General features: G+C 40.2%; 1 long non-coding RNA gene across 2 annotated transcripts in view; it reads right to left on the reverse strand.

Moving 5' to 3' along the window:
• Positions 1 to 238: 238 nt before the first annotated feature.
• LOC148224002 (uncharacterized) overlaps positions 239 to 22,252 on the reverse strand; it is a 32,853-nt gene continuing 10,839 nt past the window's right edge. For both annotated transcript variants that reach the window (XR_015803294.1, XR_015803293.1), the window contains 4 exons: positions 19,560 to 19,942; positions 18,571 to 18,717; positions 6,211 to 6,273; positions 239 to 3,770 (listed from right to left, as the gene is read on the reverse strand). This is a non-coding gene — a long non-coding RNA (uncharacterized LOC148224002). The remainder of the gene's footprint in view (positions 3,771 to 6,210; positions 6,274 to 18,570; positions 18,718 to 19,559; positions 19,943 to 22,252) is intronic.

The raw sequence follows: 22,252 nt of genomic DNA on the forward strand, positions 1-22,252 counted from the left end.
ATTACCTATAACCAGCTCTAGAAAGTTCCAGTTCCTCATGTTAAGGAATTACTACCCCAGGTGTTAAATAGATGTTAAAATTTTGTCCCTGGCCCACATGACATCCTTGTCACTAAAGTGGAGGCACATGGATTTAAAAGATGGACCACCCAATGGATAAGAAATTGGCTGTATGGTAACTGTGATCAATGGCTCAAGGTCCAAGTGAAGAGCAGTGACAAGCAGCAATCCACAGGACTTGGTTTCTTGTAATTTTATTTTGCATTTGTAAATTTACACTACAATTTTTCTCTCCATGGAGGAAATAGATAATATCAATGCAGCATTAGCATAAATACTGAATTTAGTGGCAGAGCTATATTCAAAGTGGATCATTTGTTGATACACACTGGTCATCATACTTCTGCATCTACAGCAGGATACATCCCTTATGTGACCAGAGGTGTACTACCCAATTAGAGGTATTCCCTGGGTCCCACCTCAATTATTCCTTGGGCAGAGACAGTAAGCACTGTCAGGCGACTCAGATCAGACAACCTATCACAGAAGAACATGTTCCATTATATGGCACCAGATGTGCTTCTCATTTGAGCATTGCTGTCACCTTGTTCAAAGAGCAGGAGCAGATTCCCTTGTTCGTGTAACAGGAAGGGATTGCACAGTTCTAAAGTTGGGGCAACAGAGAAAAGATAAGCATGACCAGGGGACTGCTCAACTGGGAGCTCCAGCAAGTCATGCCCACCACCCCACAGGCACCAAGATGATTTTTCCACTCTACACAATATTCTCTAAGATGGGATGCCCTCTTGATTTACATGGTAGAATTATTTATCTGCTTCTTTCTTCTCTTGCTTTTTTCCCCTCCCCATAAAGCTTAAATAATCTCTATACCTTTTGTGGTAACTATGGGTATTCTTTCATTTTCTTTTCTCAGTTTCATAACTCCAAGATAAATTTAGCAAGAAACTCCTTCTGTAATGCCCTCAGGACAAAAAGAAAAAAAGTGAGATTTTAAAGTAAATTAAAGATGACAGCTAAATCTTTAAAATCATAGAAACACTAATCCCTGTTAACTACAGCATCTCCAAATCACACGAGTTCACTGATCAGAGCATATGATTTGTCCTTCTAGGTAGAGAGATGTATTTTGAAAAGCTCCAGTGTGAGCCAGTAGTACTGTACTTAGAGGAAATAATTAAAGTAACTGTAATCACTACCTAGAAATACTTAGAATTTGATTAAAGGCAGGGATTCTTTTTTAGTGTCTAACTACAGCTCTCTATGAATGCCATTTTCAGAAGCACTGAAATTTCAGAGGGAATAAAGTAATTTTGGTCGTCTTCTTCGCCAAGCTACCAATTCATGAGAAACACTGACTTATATATAAGAGTATCTTGTTCTCAGATGGCTTTTTAGGTCATTAAACCCAGTCCCGTGTTCCAGATGTCACACAAATAGTTCAACATTTTTTACAGGTATGTACTGAAACCAGTGCCAGCTACAGAGGTCTCCTTCAGCAGCAACAGAGAAGGTGTCTGCAGCCAGACAGGTGATGCTGGGTCACACTTGGTCAGTTCTGTAAGAAGCAAGAAGGTGAAACTTGACTCCTTGAAAGGTTTAAAACAAACGCCTTTCCCTGCTTTTAAATGCCATGCTTGGCAATGCAAACCAAAGCAAGCAACACTCTTGCACTCACCCATTATCACAGCTGTTCTTGTCAAAAGATGATCATTATCATTGTATATGGGAAGACATATGAGCATTAAACAAATTCAAGCTTAGGGCTCTCTTTTTTGCAAGATAACATCAGATATTAGCCACCATTTCTTGCCTCATCACATGCTGATCTACTCAGTAATCAGGATTTTAATTACAGAAATCTGTCTCTGGGTATTTTCTTGCATAATTACTAAAAGACATGAGCACACTGAACTTGACTAGAGTAGAGATGTTATAGACAAAATCCAAATCAGTATGAGGTTTTCAAACTCTCCAATGTTCACGTGTGTTGAGATCCACAGGGTTTATAGTGAGGTGTTTGAAAATATGGGTTTGTGGATTTCTTCTTACTCTGACCCTGAAAGGATTTTCTGCTAATTGGAGACCTGCATATATCTGCATACATAGACACTTGACAGCATTATATGAAAGAAAATGTTTATGTTGGCAGTTTACAAAGTGCTGGCTTTCACCTTTGAAAACTTGTTGCAGGGAAAGCTGATGAAGGATCTGACCTATGACCTTCAACTCCTCACAGAACAACTTTAGGCAGTTCAGAAGTCTGCCTACTCCTGATAAATACTCTCCAGTTGGATGGCTTTAATAACCTGTCTGGTGAGCCTTCAGCCTGAACCAGGCAGCCCCTTAGGTTAAGGCCTTCTCATAGATTTCAGCATTTTCCCATTCACACTTCCAGTCCCAAACAGAACCAAGAAGAGCCTGACACTATCAAGATTAGAAACACAGATAGACATTCTGTTGCAGCCAGGAGCAGAGGCAGTGGTTTAACCCTGGTTCAAACATAAGGATCGTGCAAATCCTTCTACAGTGTCCATGTTCCTATCTTTCCAAGGTATTGGTCTTTACAGTGATACATGGGCAGCAACTACTTAGTTTTCAGCAGGGTACCCAAAATCAGAATTTGACTTTGGCTTTTGAGAGATGAAATTCTTTACCTGATATTTTGACATCCTGTGTGAGGATGGCTGCCTATGTGGAAACACTACTGTTTCCATGCTTCAGCACCAGTTAAAGTCATGCTGCCAAAATGCTTGCTTCTTTTTTCTGTTCCATAAGTAGATGCCATACTAAGTAATTTCCTTTCACATTAAGTAATCTGTTAATGTAAATTAGTTTTTGCACAGGTTTAAGTTACAATGAAAAAAAATAATATTTTCTAAGACTGGAGCCAAAATAGTTTCAGTCCTTGAGATGCATGAGGCTCAGTAGCATACTACATGAGCACCTGACAGCACTAACCTAGGAAAAGCTTGGAACAGAGCTAGACTCCGAATGACCTAGTCCAAGAAAACATGATGAGATGTAAACATCAATCCCTTCCCAATGCAGAAAAATCAGTTCAGTTTAACTTCTTCATTAGCCAGTTTTTACTACCAAATACAATATACAGATTAAATTAAGATCTTTGAATCTATCTTTTAATCATCTTGTTAAAGGAAAAAGCAGACAGTGATGATTAATAGACAAATACCCGCAGAGGCAACAGAGAAACAGTTTTTGCAATATAGCATAATGAGTTTGGAAGGCAAAATGTTGTGACACAGGGAAAACAAGTTCCCAAGCTAGCTATTCCTTGCAATTTGCAATCCTTTACAATTTACTAGCTTCCATTATTTCTCTCCACAGTGCCAGCTCCCATTTCTTTCCACAGCTTCACAAACAGGAGTCTTACAGGTCTCAATACATTTAGGAGGGTCATTCTAGATCCTGTAATTCCAAAACTAAAAAATAAATTTTCAAGAGAGAGGCTTCTAGCATAGACTGAGTCTCTCCTTTGAGAAGTCTGTCTCTGCATTCACTACAAGGGAGATTAATCCTCCAGCCAACACAATTCCAGTGCCTGAAGCCAGATGACGCAAAGCCTTCCTGCTCCAGCACCACTCCTGCTCTCTTTAGCACATCCCGTGCACAGCACTCCACACGCCAGCTTGGAAGGTCACAAGGAAGACTCTCAGTTCACATCCAAAGACATGACTTAGAGCAACGCTGAGCACTTGGCAGCTTACATCTCTGAAGGCAAGGCACAGGGACTGTTGGAGATAAAGACAAAATTATAAACAAAGTCTTTCAAGCAATACCATGCTGATGCAACTGCATGTTTTAAAACTGACAATGACATCCCCACTTCCATACTGGGAGAGCCAACAGCAAGCAAGGCAGAAAACACAACTCCCATCAAAGCCAACTCCTCTGCAGTAGAGCAGAACTCAGAGAAAATGTCGTCAGCCCTTGGCTTGCCTTTAATTTTTATAATATACAGCTTGCCCTAGTTCATACATGCTGCAGCATTAGACCATTAGACATGCTGAAGTATCATTATTTGCCTCACAACTGAACATCCTGTCTTTGCTCCCCTTCCCCCCCAAATATGGGCTCTTATCCTCATTTTTGCAACTCTCATAGAATAGCTGCCCTACGCAATGATAATTATTTCACTGTTTAATATATGTATTTTCTAAATCAAGAATGGCACTATTTCTCAACAATCCTATTTGTGAGTTTTAGCCCAGCACATTTCTTTCAATCAGTCTTCTTCTTTCCCTACAAAGAGGGAAAATAGGAGTTACTCGAAGTTAAGATTGCCAAATTTAACCTCACAAGGTAAATATATCATAGAATTATGATGTTTTTTGAAAATTACTAACCTTTTGAAGAAAGTGTCAAAAACAGGAGAAAAGGGTTGGAGAAAAATTAACAGCTGCAAATAATTTATAAAGCAACCCTACTATAAGGTTTACAGCTTTTTCCCAAGGCATAGAGACAATGCTTCCCCTGTGACCTTGAGTAACATTAATATAAACGGAAGGATCACAAACCACCAGATACTTGTAAAATGTCTAACTGCTGATTAGCCAGAAAGACTGGACTTGGGAAACTGCAAAATATCTAGCAAAACACTGAAACGCAATGCATGCGGAATACTTGAGAATGGACATTGGAAAACCTTTTTCTTTAAATTACATCCTACTTTAAGGCAACATGAGTATCCCATACTCATGCCACTGAATTAGGTCATGTGATTGTGTGTTCCTATTTATTTACAATATCGGATAATGTTGGAGAGACTTTTAAAATTGCTTTGCTGTGACTACTTTTTGTCTAAACCTGCACTGCATTAGTTACCATTAATACTACTCTGTAGCACCAAATGGCAAGAAAAATAGCCACTTATTTTGAAAAATGCCTAAAAATGACAGTACTTTAACATCCATCATCTTGCGCCTTGAAACCTTAAGGAGTTCTTAGCCTGCTTTGGGAGGCTTAGAACAGCTATCACTAATAGCGGATATACCCTATTTTTAGATCTACCTGCTTGTGACATATAGCTTCCTAAAACTAGTTTCAGTTTATCCTTAATTTTTTTTCTTTTTTGAACATCAGGCACCTGTAGTAGAGGGGCAGGTAGGAGAGAGAAGATAACACTTGACTATAATTTTTTAGCTAGATACTTCATTTCTTTTTCTTAAGATTTACAGGTACATTTTGGAGACTTTATTAATGCAATTGCAGAAACAAAGCAAGGGAAAAGAAACCTAAGTGTAATTTACCGCATGAAGTTTATTATGCCAAACACTGGAATCCACGGAGTATTAAAACAGAGAAATTACTTAGCCTGCAAATTTAGTATCTTTTCCTATATATTAAATAATGTTAACTGGCAACTAGCTAATAAACAACCCTTGTGCTAGGATGAGCATAATCATTGTACACCTTTTCTGACATGTCTTATATATTAAGGCTCCATCACTTCTGAGGATCAGCATTCCTGAAACCGGACATACATGTTTCCAAGGTGCCCAGACAGAAAGAGTGAAGAGTAGCTCAGCATATCCAGCCCAGAAAGCTTCAAGTTCTGCTCAGGGCCCTTGCAATTACTCCAAAACTGGATTAAACAATGGATTTATCTGGAAAGTTCAGAGCTTTCCTGCCTCAAGGGAGATGAAATAGCTCATGCTCACTGTCTATCTCAAGAAGCAATAACTTCTCAGGCAAAAGCTGGTGAGTTTGCTGCAGCTGAGCTTAGCATTTCAGAGTCTCCTTATTTCTTTATTCCATCCACCCAGAGAAGGCACAGCAGTTCTGGGAGTTGAAATCTTCAGAGATTTCTTCTCCAGGTTGAAGAATTGTGTTGCTTTGAAGCTTTATATTTTTACTTGTATTTTTTTCTGTAGAATAACCACATTTTAGCAGAGATATGGTCACAAGGGACCATACATATGGGTTTTTCTCAAAAAAACCCATACAATTTTCAGACCATAGGTTAAAATGGCCAACCTCAGAAAACTGCAGCAATTAGCTAAAAACCAGTCAGTCAGGTGCATGACCATTCCAATTTCCCATAAAGCATCAGGAATTACATGGCAATCTCTTGTGTCATTCCCACTTTCTGGAAGCTGAGCACAGCACTGCCACTTGCAGATTCTGAAGGGTGGGGAGCCCAGCAGGCTACCCTTGCATCTGTGCTCTTACCTCTCTTGTGTGGACTTCCTTCAGCATAAGGGAACAGGATGTTCATCATTAGTCAGCCACCATCTGTAGCCAAAACATCACGGCAATTAAAAAGAAGGGAGTTACTCTTCTCTTCCAACCCTGATTTTACAACAAGGTGGAGGCAATGTTCAAGACATGAGATGAAAGAAAAATGACAATGGCAGAATGAAATTTCTGTCTACAGATTCACTGTTGCTGAAGAGCATCTATGGACAGACACAGGGATTCTCTACACCCTATTCTTGAACAATCCTTGAAAGTCAAATATCAGAAAATCTACATTTGACTGCAACAGAAGTCATTATTTGAGGCAAAATACATTGTAATATAAGACATCTCAGAATAAAAATATAAAAAATAGATAAATAGCCCACTAAACTGCAACACTATTTCGAAGTCCCATATCACTGAGGATCATGATTTAAAAAAAGCCTGCTCTGAGAAAAGTAGTTAAAGCAGATTCTTTTCCGTAAGTATCTCAGTAGCCTGTTCATGAAACTGTTTAGTTGCCATACGGGGTTAGTAAGACTTTAACTTAGGGACCATTTTACAGAACACTTGGTTCAAAAGACCAAGAACCCAGAGAACAGAAAATCTGATTTTGTATATTTCACCCACAACCTTTGTAGAGGATGTAATATGATGTGTGATTGCAATATGACTCAATGTCTCATGTGAACATGCACCAATATTAATAGAATTCCTCCAGCCCCCAAATTAGCCTGCAGACAGATAACCAGGTACTCAGCAGCTTGAGCCCAAATTTCTTCCAACACTACACAAGTGCTCAAGGAATTTAACATGATTTATATGGGTACTTGTCCAATCTCAATCTCTTACTGTTGGATGATAGGCAAGCCTTTTTTTCAGGTTCACAGACCTCTGGAGAAGAGCAGCCTTGATGGCATGTTTACCTGACACCATAACCTCCTTCACAGAAATGAACCTGCCCTAATTAGTAAAAGAGAATAAAAAATAAATTTGGAAGAATTATGTCAGCTCCAAGTTTATACTGGACTGGACCACTGAGAGGAGTGCACTAATAAGGATACATTTCAGTACCCAATTCATATTTTTACACCTTTCCTATCTCTAAGTGTTTTTTCTTAGACAAATTTTAGGTCTCCCAGATTGGCTCTAAATAAGATGGATTAAACTCCGGAAGTACAGGAGACAATCTCTATCATGTCTGTCCCACACAGCATTGTAAACAAACCTGGAGTCGATGGGACTTTTCCATATTCTTGGGCTGGTCAAAGAAACGTTGGATGTTTTTAGGAACCCTTTCATGAAAGTCAGCCCACAGACACAGAGTAAGAGTACAGGAAGTCAATGTGGTGCTCTCAGTTGTATCTTTTGGCTCATATCCCATTTTTAGCCCATGTTCTTCAATTGACAGGTTTATCAAAAATAAAAGGAATAGTTATTAGATGTCCAGTACATTAAAATTCTGGGTATATGCAAAAGTATATATTAATGAAACAGAAAAATTAACACTTAGCAGAGACTACACACAGCATCTAAAAATATATCACTATGAATTGCAGTGGAGATTGATAAAGATAGAGCTTTATGCAGTATTTAGTCATGGATAAATAATGCAATTAATCATGTGCATGTGAATTTGCAGAAGAGAGAAAGAATATTATCCCTTCATGTTCTGTAACACTGGCAGCCTTAGGTTAAATATAATTTCAAAGTGTTTCTTAGCTGAATCTAGTATTCCACTCTTTTGAGGAAAGTAGTTGGATCGTACTTAAAAGACCAATAATCCTGCAAAAAGGAAGACCACATTACCACAAGCAACCAAGAAACACTCCAACAATCAATTATTAGAAAATATTTACCAACAGGCCTGGCAAGCTCTAAAATAATTTAATATTATTTTATAGTAGTTGCAGGATATGCTGCTGTTTAAATCACACACTAAGCATGAGAGAGCAGCTCCCAGCAAGAAAAATCTCGTGGGAGAAGCTCCAAAGCCCTCACCACAAGACATTTCAGAATATGTCACTTACATTTGACATTATCCTGAGACTTGGATTACAGGAATAGCTGATTTTTCAGGTTGACAATAAAACAGGGAGGACAGGGAAGAGTCTTGATTGCAACCCCTCTGAAATTTTCATTTTTCTCACAACAGTGAAAGCAAGCCATTAGGCATAAAACATTTTCAGTACATAACATTTCATTTGCAGGTGGTTGGAGGAGAATCAAGTGAAGAAAAGGGCCAGACGCACAGAACTGCAGAAGGCTACTGTGTGTCCCATTTACTTAAAAGTGGATAAAGCACTCAGCCTCAGGTCCCTTCTCTGAGAATGAATAGTCATTGTATACACAGGACTAAGCTGGCTAGAAGCCCTTAGTGCTTCCCTGGCACTACACAAGATGGACACCCAGGAAGGTGGTGCTGGGGGTTACTACACAGTCCAATATAAATCGGGAACAAGTTCATAGAGGCAGGGACCAGCTCTGTCATAACAGTCTCACAGGGCTGGTGATGGCTGCCTCTGAAATTCTTAGCTCACAGTTTTCTCCAAATTACAAGTGTCACATATGAAAAACTTAAATAGCAGAAGTAGTCAGTGGAATCTGATATTTTCTCTCAGTCAAGACAGTTCCCCCAGAGATAGAAACTCTCAATTATAGATGCCACTACATCCTTTTAGCATCAGGAAGGAGGACTGAGGGGTGCCCTTGCTTATCTTCTTGCCTCCTCCTGCCCACATCTAGCAGGATGCTGGAAGACAGCAGCTGTAGGTTAGCATTTCCACAGCATCATCTCTTATACCAAACAAGATTAACTAAATCTACCCTTTGAGAGCAGCCCTGCCCTTAGCCCTTAACCCCACTGCCACCTCAACCACCACTTCCTCCTGCCATACAACCTGTCTACCCAAAAAAGTCCATTATAAGCTGGATAACAAACTTTACCTAGGATGTCAAGCACTTCTAACCTGGGGGAAATATGACCTTTCCTCTACATTTCCTCCTCCTCCAAAAATCTGCTTTTGTTGCTCCCTTCTCTGAAGGGGCAAGTAATTTGGAGGCAAACAGAGGGCAGAGGGCTGCAGAAGAAGGTGATGCCCAAACTTTAACAAGTGAACTGCCTAGAGACTCACCTGCTTGTGTAGTCATCCCTGCCTCCTGAGGCTATCTGCTTCCATTCTCATGGAAGAGGATAGGGATCAGATTCCCCTTTCTATACTTGGGCAATTAAACCTTAAGGATAGACTGTTGTGCTGTATTATTAAAAATATCAGCCTTCCAACTTTGTCACTCACCACAGTAACTCATTCCTGCTTTGACACTCCAAAAATGCTTGTGACCCTCCCTCCCAGATAGCATTGATGTCCCCTAATAGAAAAAAGCCCTTCCTTTTACTGGCAGCAGGGCAGGCACTGTGACTCAGCACAAGCTACTGTCAATAAACACTGTGGGCCAGGTCCATCTTGACACAGGCAGCCCTTTGGCACCCTTCTGGTCATGCCAGAGCACTGATGGGATCTCTAGTGCTCCTTATACGGGATTAAAAATATTTTTTTGGTGCCAGAGACATGTGAAGTAGCCTCAGAATAAATGAACTCAAGCTGAGCAAGGACAGAAAGGCTACCATGGTATTTCTGTGGGAACTTTCCCAAAAGTCATCTCCCACTGAAACTCTGCTCTAGGCTGATGCTCGTCCTGCTGGTCACATGTGGCTCCCAGATCTTTTCAGCTCATCAGCCTCTGAACGTATGTGATGGCGTCTTTGTGTGGTGAAAAAAAAAAAAAAAAAAAAAGGAAAAAAAAAGGTGACTCTGCTTCCAGCTCCACAAAGGATATGGGCAAGCTGTGTGTGCTTCTGCAGCCCATGTCAGTCAGTAAAATTAGACCCTTGCATCCCTCACCCTTGATGGCAAGTAACTAGCTACACATCAGGCTCTACAGGTCTCTGTTAGAGGCATGAGTGCAGCAGGGAAAAAAAATGCTGGCTTGGTTCTGCCATTGCCAAGGACTTTCCAACAGCTGGTCATCTTGGAGAGCAGCAGGGAACAGTCTGCAAGGGCTGTTTGGAGACTTAATGGGCACTTCTCAAATTATGGTATAAATATATATATACATATAGCACTTTCTTTTAATTATGACTATGATGAGCTTTCTTTTCAGTAAAACATAGAATAAAATACCTGCACATTTGCAATTATTTTACATTATAGATTTATTTTTGTTTGCTTTTATTTGTTTTAAGATGAAAGCAAACAGTCCAAGGTTATCCTAAAGAGGATCTAGGCATGTGAAGCTTTTGTTAATTCCACCTACAGGGAAAAAATAAACTACTTCAAACTTTTTAAAGGATGTTTCATACTGTAATAAATGCAATTGAATCGATTGATTGATTGCCTGAGAAGGGTTAGATGGGTTAATTTTCCATAGATATGGCCAGTACTGTCTCTGGTGTCTATGCTGAAGGTTATACTCACAAGCTTTTTACAGAACTCTTACCATTCCATGCAAATTCATTTGCAAACTGTATTAGCAACATTCACTATCTTTTTACCGTCTGTCCCTGTGTCCCCAGTAAAAGGGAAGTCGACTGAAAATGCAGAGACAGACCGGCACTTCTGTGGAATATAAACTGAGGATGCCCCAAAGACTGTGTCAATCTGGACATTTGCTGACCTTTTTCCCCCTTTGAGTCAAGAGTTAAAAAAAAAAACATTAAAAATCCTCCTGAAAGGGTTAAATTTTTCCCTTGCAGCTTCTCTAAGAGGAACTTATATTCTTAGTCTGACTTAAGGATATGGAATAGAAAGGCTGCCAACATCTGTTGTGGTCAGAGACAGATAAAAGAGACTAATTCAGAGCTGGAAGAATCCATGTACAGTATTCTGTGTTGCATTACCCTTTCCATAAAAGCACGCAAAACAGTATTGGTGAGCATGGGAGGTGGATGCTCACCTAAACTTCTTCACAGCAGAGACCCGGGAATGTCACATGTTTATAGGTATCCCCATCATCTCACAGAGAGCACAACATGAAACCTTTAATGTTCTAACTGGGGAACACTAAGCTGAGAATACTTCAGAAACACTGAGTATATAATTGTATTGCTATATCATGGGGGTGAAGGAAAGAGACAAGAGACAGGTGATTTACGAGCCTGCCAAGCATTGGAAAAGTTAGCATAGAACAGATTAATGTGCTAAGTAACTTCGGGTGTGGATTAGCCCAATCTTTATTAAGGTGGTCTGACCAAGAGTATCCACATAAACACATGAAGAAAAGCTAATGCAGTTTCATTCACACTCTCAGTTATAAAACACGTAGACAAGCCTACAACTTACTGAGAGCAGCAACTCTTTACAAAGAAGCCAACTGCATTATGACAACCTATAATGGGCACACAGTCAAAGCCAGCTCAAAATCTACAGACTGCAAAACTACTGTCTGTCTTTATCTTTGCCAGAACTGATTTTCATTTAGTAAGGGAACATCAATATCTGAAGTGGATTTCAAATAACAGCTATTTTACAAAAGGAAGAGAAATTACAGGCAAGCAACTTGATTACAAGTAAGACTGAAGCCCACTGTTTAGTACCTAAATATTGTTTTGGTGCACACTCTGCTGTCTTTTTTCCAAGGAATCAGCCAGTAAAGCTAGTAGAAACTCCGCCCAAGGAAGGACAGCCAGCCTGTCTCTTGTATCATAAAACAAGATCTATACCTCACCTTTGTTTGCATCAGTAGGGAAGATTCTGGCACAGAACTAAAATTCCCCAGGGCAAATGGACAAAGGGATGCAACCAGTCAAAACCTCAACAGCTGAGATAAAGTCTCTTCTAGATACCACCAGCCATTTAAAATTTCACTTTGCACTTCTTGATCTTAACAGCCTGCAGAACTTCATTGAACATTTATCCTTTGATACAGAAAACTCAGTTGGAATGGACATGATCCATGATCCTCCAGCCCAACTGCCTGACCAAAAGTTACCACACATTAAGAGCATTGTGCAAATACCCCTTATCACTCACAGGCTTGGGACACAAATCACCTCTCTAAAAAGCTGATTATAGTGTCTGGCCACCCCATCAGCTTCTTAATGTTAAGCCTGAAGCCTCCCAGCACAGCTTTATCAGATTATAAAGCACTGGTTTGCACTCAGCACTGGATCAATAATTAAGAATCCTTAATAAACACCTTTTCTTCTCATTTACTTTTACTTGCACATGCCTTTCACTAAAAAGGTGTCAATTTAAAGGCTGGCTTAGCTACCTCATCCACCACATTGTCAAACTATTTATTAAACCTAATTTTTTTTCTACTCAATAGCACAATTATGTATTAAACACAAAGAATTGTTAAACTGTATTTATTGAGGTTTTACCGCTGTTGGAGACACATATTTTGCAACATTAAAAGCTTCAAAATATGTTATAAATAATTTATAAGTATTTGTTTTGTCATATTGTTTGGTTTTGGATTTTTTGCAAATATAAATATGTTTTGAATAACTGATCTTTACTTCAGATGCATGGAAATCAATTATTTAAAACATATTTTGAGGTTTAAACAACTATACCATGTCTACCTCTTCCATAATCTCAGCCTGCATGTATTAAAATCAAGATGAATCTGCTGCTTAAAGGCAACTTGCTACAGCTAAATGAAGTATCTGATACAGCTCTTAGATTCCACTGCCTGTATCCCAGTTAAGTAATAAGCCCAGGAGGCTGATAGCAGCCTTTGTGCAAAACATGATCCAGTAGGATTTTGCCATCCCAAACCTGCCAGACTCTAGATCTGTATTTCTGTAACTGCCGTGGCAGCTCCTTGCAAAAATACAGGGTCTGGGCAAGAAATAGGAGACTTTAGCACACCACATGGGCTCTTCACGTTGCACAGTCCAAACCAGATTTATCTGGAGCCAATTTACTGCATGTAATTTATAGAAGCCCCTTGCTGGAACTGCACTTGCACTCCTGCAGTGCATCAGATGTAGATCCAATAGTGAGCTGGCACTCTGCATGGGTGTTAATACACAGGTCCAAGTACAAAATCCAACACCCAGGATACCATGTGGCTCTTTAGCTCTCCTTGAGAGAAGATGAGCCAACAACTGGGCCACACATATCCATGTGTAGGATGGGTCAAGATGTATCCCTCCTACTTCTGACAGGTATAATACAGGTTATTTTCTTCTTTTTAAGATTTGACAGTGTTCTTCAAAAAGTAATGAGGTCAAATAGTTATGAGGTCTTCAGCCTAAGAAATTTGAGGTTTTAACTTTTAACCTGGTCCTTAGAGATGCTGAGCACTGGATCCATGTAATGGAAGACAATGTAATACAATTTTCTTATCAATCTATGAGCCCCCAGTAGCCTTTCACAGTGTTTATGAGCGTGGCATTCAGAAGGCACTATCTAATAGTCTTTTATAGGTCTCATGCCCAATCTATAAGTTGGATACCTGAACCACAGCCTGTGAAGCAACAGCAGCCAGCCAGGAGTATCTGCCATATGTGAGGGAGGGGTGCTCTGGAAATTATACACTGAAGGCATGTCCCCAGTGCACCCTGCAATGCAGGGCAGACATCTAGCCTTCAGCAAATCACCTCCCAGAGAAGCAGCATCAAGCTCAGCAGATGGCCTATCAACACTGGAAGAGACCCAAAATAAGCAGAACTTAGATAATTTTATTGCAATTACAGCATCAGAAATCCTTAACTAAAATAACCTAAAGTGACATTCTTGTTACTTTTTCTTCAGAGTGGTAGGAGCAGCTTTTGTTCAACCCAGTGCCAAGCTCTCTGAATATTAATATACAGAAGGTAGATTATATTCATCTGCAAGTACTTTAGACCCATAATACCACTGAACTATCAAAAAGCAACCTTTAGCTATCTCACACCACCCTGTATCCTCCCTATTTTCAACAGGGAAGCAGAGCCTAACATTGTATAGGCAGGGAGCATAGTAGTGAATATGAAGCTGCCATGTCCTAGATCACCACCCTAAATCCTAGAACAGCCTTTTAGTATGGCCAGAAGGAGGGAGCTCCCTCATGCTCCAGGAGCAGAAGTTCCTGAACTGCAGAGCAAAGCACCACACTTGCAGGACAACACAAGCCTTACCAAAATTGAAACAAGTAGATTTTCATTAGCCGAATACACAACTGCATTACACCAACAACATGTCATGTTCTTAGTTATTCATTTTAACGTGCCCACTGCCCTCTGGGAAAGGACTAGAGACCTTTCCTGGATATTTTTTGCTAAAGTAGCAAAAATTGTTACAGCATCAAGTATAGCATCAGTATTTAATGTTCTCATATTGCAAACCCTCAGCCACCCACAGCAGCCTCACCAGCTTTGATATTTATCAGTGATAAGAAAGTTCTTTCAAATCCTCACAGCAGTCAAAATACCCTACCAGAGAAAGCCTGGAGGATACCAAGGAGACAGGACAAGGCTGGATTCATTATTATTTTAACAGGAGCCCACTCTTTCAAATCAGTTGATACTTCTGAAGGCTGTTTGAGTGGTGGAACAGTTTTTAGGCTATTAATTTGGTGTAAGTATTTACTCTGAATAATATTTTTGTGATTCAGCTGCCAGATCTCTTTTATCTGCAGCAATTTCCAGTTAGTAGGTGTCATCTGCACATTGCTTTACATGTATTTAAGGTTTTATGGATTAGCCGTGTGTTTCCCAGCTTTGTAACAGATTTCCAAGCCTCTTGCAAGAGCTGATTCAGCAAGAGGACACCATAGGCTACAATATCATCAAACATATCTTGGGCAACAGATACATATTTTGACTTCATCCCTCACACTGCATCAGAGGTATAAAGTATTAGGAACACCAGCTTTAGGAAAACAGCAGATGTTTTTGCTCCCATAAGACCACATATTAAAATATGAGTTAGTAATGGAGAACATGCCTATAGCTTTGCATGGAATATCACCGTTTTAAGCAGCTAAAATAAAAGAATGTCTTCTCATTCTTGTGCCCTTGCATCCATGGATTTTATGGCACTTTTTACAGTCTGCCTCTAACACCATCATTGCTTGGCACCGAGCAGTCACACAAGACAAGAACCAAGCCTCAAAAGGTTTGCAGTTAAAAACAAAAGAAAAAGTTATCTTAGGGACAAAAACCTTGTAAGACCAATAAATATTATGCTCCCATTTCACAGATAGATGGGGAGACCTCTCTGTGCTATATTTAACATAAGCCTGCAAAGCAATACAGCACAGGCTTTATCCAGGCTGCGGATCAACACAAGTAAGAAAACAGAACTGACTCAGTTCTTCAACCAAGCATTTTTAAAAAGCCCCTAACTTCCAGTTATAACAGACTTATACCAGTTTAGATATCGCTTACCCCCTCCTCCTTTTTCAAAGCCTCAGCTTTCTCCATTGTGCATCGAGGAGGGCAGAAATCACCCACAGCAGTCACTGCCCACAGCACAGCAGGAAAGAAGGGAACCCACTTTCCTTCCCCTCAGCCCTTTATAGTTTGTTTTGCCACCTGGTGTGAGACCCAGCTGGAATGAATCCTCCGGAACTGCTCCACCCAGAACACCAGGCTGTGTAATTCATGCAGCCTCATGGCTGTCAGAGCAGAAAAGGAGCCAATCCATCTCCCACTGCAGTAGCAATTCTGTCTGCCAACCAGGGCAGCAGCAACTTCTGCAGCAGGCCCAGAAGTGTTGTGAGCTCCTTGCAAAGTTCCTACAGAAATCTTTCCAATATTCTTCAGTTAAAAAAAAAAAAAGCTATTCCTTCTCCTCTATGAATAACACCTTTCTAAAGAAGTCCTGCATGCAGTCAAAATGACACTGGTACTTTTTTGGCACAGACCTTTTACAAAGACCACAAGAAGAGTTGAAAGTTGTCAAATGATAAGAAAGCATCAACATGGAAAAGAAAAAGCTATCAGCAGCAGCCTAAAAACAAAAGGGTTGACTTTTGTTTACAATACTTGACTGTGAGAGCAAACTGGGCCACCCATTCAGAGCTGGATCCTGCTCCCTGACTGTGCAGCTATTTTTAACTCCTGTGTTTTTATAGCAAGTCTGGCTATGAACTTTGCTACAGCTCCTCATACAAAGAGAATTCATAGACTTTCAGCAAGACTGCCGTGCTTTAGATTAGATGGCAATTTTATCGGAAAAAATGGCAAGGAAAAAAGCGGCTTCTCTTACTGGGCAGGTATGTGCCTGTGTTTATTAGGTTATAATGTTTCCATGCTGGTGACGAAATACAGTCCCCTTGTTCTCAGTCATTCAGCCTGCAGATCACAGAGAGAGAGCATCCATATCTCCTGGCTTTCCAGAGCACATCTGTATGAAACCGGAAGGGTTTTTCAACTGGTTTGGGTTTTTTTCCTGGAGGAGCTGTTTTTTGGGGGGTGGTGGTGGTGTTGCTCTTTATTTATATTTTTATATTTCTGTATGTAACAAGCACAGGTGGAACTGCCCTACAGCTCCCCAACCATGCTGCTGCATGTCCAGAAGCTTGTCCCATCCAGGACCTGCAAGATTTATTCAGCTACCAGTAGGCAAAACATTATGGGACTCACATTGAAGTTAAATTTATGACATTCTCACATAAATCCTCTGCCTCCAACAGCTAGGGCTTTGAACAAAATTTGTGGGATTTATGGTAAAAATCACCAGGCCTACGAAAATGCCACTGAGGTTAAGCCAAAGCTTCTCTAGCTGTGAGACTGCAAAGCAAGTGTGTATTTTGGCCGCAATGTGACCTCTGTCCTCTGTGCCTGTTGCCACGACAGCCAGTTTTGTCTCCCCCTGACAGTGAAGCCCACCAGTGCAAGCAAAGATGTCACAAAAACCATGGTGTTGACTGCCACATGTATTGCACAGTGCAATGCTTCTGAGAAAACCTGAAAGGGGTGGTACGTTCTGGTCCCTGCAAAAAAGCAGGAGAGGACAGAGGAGGAGCAGCCCTTCCAGTCCAGGAATGTGTGGGACAACCTGCTCTTGAAGACAAGCAACACTCCTACAGCCCTTATTCCATGTGTTTGTTTGGTGGCATGTACAAGTAGAATTCCTCAAAGCTGGCCACAACACAGATGCAGCTGAAAACTCTGCTCCTTCCCAGTGGCTCCCTCCGGAGTCTAGCTTTTAGCTTCCTGAACTTTAGGGGAAAGCTTTATTTGGGGGATGGTGAAGGTGTTGATGGCTTGGGGTTTTTTTAATAGCTACATGGTTTCCTTAAGCTTCCTAAGATACAAAAATTAAGAAATAAAGCAGCCAAATACAAAAATAAAAGTAGAGTAAAAAAGAAAAAAAATGATGTCACCCTCAAGCAGTTCCATCAAGGGATGACATTTTAAATCACATCATGTCTCACACCCATTTCTTAGTGAAAAATAAATCATGAACAGAGTGCAAGCCAATTTTTACTTTAAAAAGTGCTGTGTCCTAAGGCTCTCTTCTTGAACTTCAAAAGCATACTTCATAATTACTCTACCTATCAAAGGAAACTCAATATTTCACCTCCAACCTTGCTCTGCTTGTGTTATAATTTTAATTGTTAATAAATTATATTAATTTTAAACTGATTAATCTGTCTTGAAATTACATCTTCCAAATGTGTATGCAAACTTACTTTAAATTAACATATTTACCTTAAAATTATTTAGCAGTAATTTGTTTATGACTTTTCTTGCCTCTTAATTCTTATATTAGGATTTCAGTCTTCAGTTATCTCATTTAATTTTATTTGAAAACTGTTGTTTTTCAGTTTAACAGTCCAAACCTATTTCATAGAGCTTGAGATCTCTGGCAAGCAAAAACTTTTATTTGTCTGGTATATTTATACGTTTTTGTTTGGACTCATTATTCTGCACTGCAAGGTCTTTTGTCACCGCAAGCTTAAGACAGCTGGAAAATGTGGAGGTCTTGTTTGCAATCTAAAATCTGCTCTTACAGGTGCATGCAGTCACTCTTAAAGAATACAACACATTGGTGTTTTTAGCGGGGCTACATTATTTTCTTTAGACCAGAGGTGTTTTACTTAACACACAGTCCTTGCAAATACATTCAAGAAAGTCAGGCATGGCAGGTAGGGTGTTTTCTGTGGAGGAGAGGGTGCCTCTGGACAGGGAAGCAAGGTTCAATGCATATTCAAGTGTGATAATGAAGGCATCATTCTTCATGGATTCCCACAGTCAGCATTTAAGAGTCCTCACTGATTTATCAAGGCTGCTTAAAAGGATGAATATGCTTAAGTGGATGAACAATTGCAAAATGGTATAAAAATTTCAATTCATCCTTTCCAAAATGACTTAAATCAGCATTCTTAAAAACTCCAGCATGCAGAAAATACCTTCATGGCAGGACCAACCAAAATAGCTTGCAGAATCTTGTGCCTGAGAGCAACCTGTGCTGGGAAACAGGCAGGAAAGTTCACATCCAAGCAATGCTCAGCTGGATTCCGAGGCTCTCAGTGTGGATCAAGGCATCCCAGAGCACACTGCAAAGAGAAAAACACATCCAGTTGGTGAACTTAACTACGTGACTGAACAAAACATTTCCCTATTGAAAGAAAAATCTTCCCAGAGATGCCTTTGGGATTTCTGGGCAGAACACAGGAAAGAAAAGCAAAGCAGAGATTGTCCCTGGAGAATACATTTCCAGTGTTATGTTAAGATCAGTGCCTAAAGGACGCTCTTCAGTACCAGGTGGGTACTCTTTAGTCTACAGAGTGATTTTTTAATAAAAAAGATGAGGACTCTCTTACTCTTCCAGTAAATTACATATCTACATTCAATTTTATTTTTTTTCCAGGTATCAGTAGATGACTACTTTTTTTTTGCCAGTTCTAGATGAACTCTGGCTACCAAATCTATGAGACAAATAGCCTGTATCTCAGATTTCTGCTTCTATCTCTACGTCTTGTACTCCCCAAACCTGCCACATTTTATCATCCTGCCCTCACTATTTTTTATGCACAACAATCTTCCTGTAAGAAAGAAACCTGGGTCTTGCTCTTTCTTCAGCCAAGCTCTCTGCTTACAATCAAACCCACAGAGTCAAATCCTTTTTTGTGAGTCCTGGTGACACCCATCACTGATAGATGGACTAAATTACAGGAAGATGGAAGAAGTACAAGTGTACCGAAGAAGAAGTGTTTCAAATTAGATTCATGGTCTTGAATAAATCTCAAGGCAGGCTCCCAAGTCCCAGCTCATCAAGATGAAAATGTAGCTTCTAATTCTCCCCTTATGTTTCAAACAAAATTTTATGAATGAAAGACAGATCTTCTTTCCAGTTGCTCCCTTCTAGCACAACACACCCAATTCCAGATTAACCCACCTCCTTCTAGTTCCATCTCCTCTGTGGTCGAAAATAAAGCAGGGAGCTGCACCAACAGAGACACTGGATTTCTCCTTGCCAAAGGAGCAGGCGCAGGAGGTAGAAGGCAACATTTGCTGGAAACTCAGATGTTGAAACATATGTTTTTCTCCAGAAAAATGAAAGAGGAAAGAATCATGTGGAATGCGGCAGTGCAGTTCCTCTCTTTTATGTTGCAAGAACTTCCAAAAGAGAAATTTCTTTTAAACAAAAGTGAGGCATGGGTAGTTTTCCAAATGTTCTCGTTTATTTATGATAGTTGTCTTCATTCAATGAGCAACGTGTTTTCTCTCAAGTCTGGCATAGCCACTGGCTGAAGCAACAGATGTACCACACTGATGATCCTAAAGAACAAAAACACATCTGTCTGCAGTAGCTCCTTTGGACTCTGAAGACCAAGTGTACAAGCCTGTGGGAACTTCATAGAGACTTGAAGTCCTAATTTATTCATTGTTGATTTATTTATATACCTTTATGCAAGAGTTTTAGTGCGACACAATAATGTATATAGAAAACGTTAGGATACAAATTAAATTTTTTCATATTTTAATATATCAAGAAAAAAATAGAAGCTTTAGTAATCTCTGAAATGTCATGTTGTTAGATCTTTGTGTATTGAGGCAGGCATTGGACATTTTATAGTGTACACAATTAGCACACCTGGGAAAATATATACACTGCTAGCTAAAATGCCTAATCTCTTCTTTAGCACATTTGCGGTTTAATTACAAAACCTACTGAACAATTAAAATTCAGGTCAGCACACTGCAGCAATATCAGGCTTTGATGTGGGGTCAGTATTGGTCACAGTCCTGTACTCATTACATAGGTTAATCAATTTGGTGGAGTAAATATGACACGACTGACCAAAAATCTATGTAATTACCATCTCTCTGAGAGCACAGGCAAGCACAGCAGGTTTTTGTGTTTGTAAGTAGTATTTTTTATAAACAAGCGGAGATCCAGAACTGTTAGTGTAAAGCAGATTTGTTTCTTCTGCCACAGTCCCTCTCATTGCAGTCCATCTACACATGTGACACGCAATAGGTGTGCAGCCGCATGCCAGCACCCTCACACACACACACAGAGTCAAATTGTACAAATGGATTGGGACAGCTGAAATGGGCTGGGAATGTGTGTTTTGACTGCCCAAGTCACCTCCACACCCCAGCCCAGCTCATGAGTTTGGTTTTGGACTCCTTTCAAAACAGTAACTGTTTCACAGAAATGGATCGCTACAGCCAGGTCAAGGATTGCTTTCTCTTGCCCAACACAGATTCTTCTCAATCCCCAAATAACAGATACTCATCACAACCTTTGTCCAGCATAAGGGATGTAAAAGGCACATGTGTCAAACCCCTCTGAACCAGAGAAGAGAGATTGCCACTGGTTTTGGGTTGGATGCACAGAGTATGCTTCCTGCCCTAAAAGCCTGGAGTTATTAGGTTGTTCAGCCTGGGATTTTTTGCAATAGTCACTGGATTTTCCCTGAAAAGAGAGTGACAGCGAGGAGGTTTGAGCTGGGATTTTTGCAACAGTCACCAGCCTCCCAGGGAAATTCAGTGAGAGCTGAAGAGTTTTGATCCCTCGCATGGAAGTTGATAGCAAATTAATATGCATTTCCATGGGGGCAGGAGTAGGTCTGGGTGCCACAATCCCATAAGCTCTTTTGAAAATCACAGCCTTAAATGGTAATATTCTGATATTCCAAAAATGTGGAGTTAGGTAATTTTTTTCTAATTCTTTAAAACATATTAGTCATAATTTTTTTCTGCCTTTCAGTTCCTATGAGATAAAAGGAGTCTGGCTTTCCAAGCAGCAAGATTTATCAAAATAGTTCCAGAGGAGTTTAAAACCATTTTCTACAGTATTTCTGAATTTTTTCCCGATTTTTCTTTCTGTAAAATGTATGCCATACAGGGTGTAGGGCACTGTCCCGGCTGAGCATTTGCCTGGGCTGACTCTTGGAGTTATGCAATGAGTGTCACCTGAACCCTGTTGCTCACCCTGGTGACATCAGCCCCAGGAGCAGCTAGGCAGCCCCAAGTGACAAGTGAGCGAGGGAGGGGGCTGCAGGAACAGCCGGAGGGCACACACAGCCAGACAGCGACTGACAACAGGGCACAGCATGGCACTGCAGTGGCCTGCTGGGTTTTCACTGGGGTGTGTCAAAATATTAGAATAGGGCAGTAAAGAAGAAAATGCTTTTTTAATAAGCCATGGGTCGTCCCTTTGTAAAGTTCAGCTGCTGTAGAGGCAAGGTCTGTGTCTCCTTGTGCTTGTTCACTGGTGCCTATTTCAACAGCCTCCTCAGCGACTATAGGAATAACAATAACAGAAGCCTTTAAGTGTTGCTACAGTGCTTATGCTTAGTACTAGGAAAAGGCGTTGATGAACAGATCTTTACTGCTCATTTTATGTTTGAGTCCTACTCCCTACAACACTCTGCTCTCTCATGCTCCCCACCCACTGCATTTAAACGAACAAACCACGTTTTCTTTATGTCATCTCCAGCCATCCCAAGAGCTTTGATCACCAAAGGAAACATGTCAGAGATGGCAGTGCTCTCAGTCTGGGGAAAATGTTGATGTTTTGGACTTATTTTATTTGTGCATCAGAATGACAGCAAGTATTTTCAACTGGTTTAGTTTTCC

This window comes from Sturnus vulgaris, chromosome 4, assembly GCF_052056855.1.
Source record: "Sturnus vulgaris isolate bStuVul1 chromosome 4, bStuVul1.hap1, whole genome shotgun sequence".
Taxonomy (NCBI): domain Eukaryota; kingdom Metazoa; phylum Chordata; class Aves; order Passeriformes; family Sturnidae; genus Sturnus; species Sturnus vulgaris.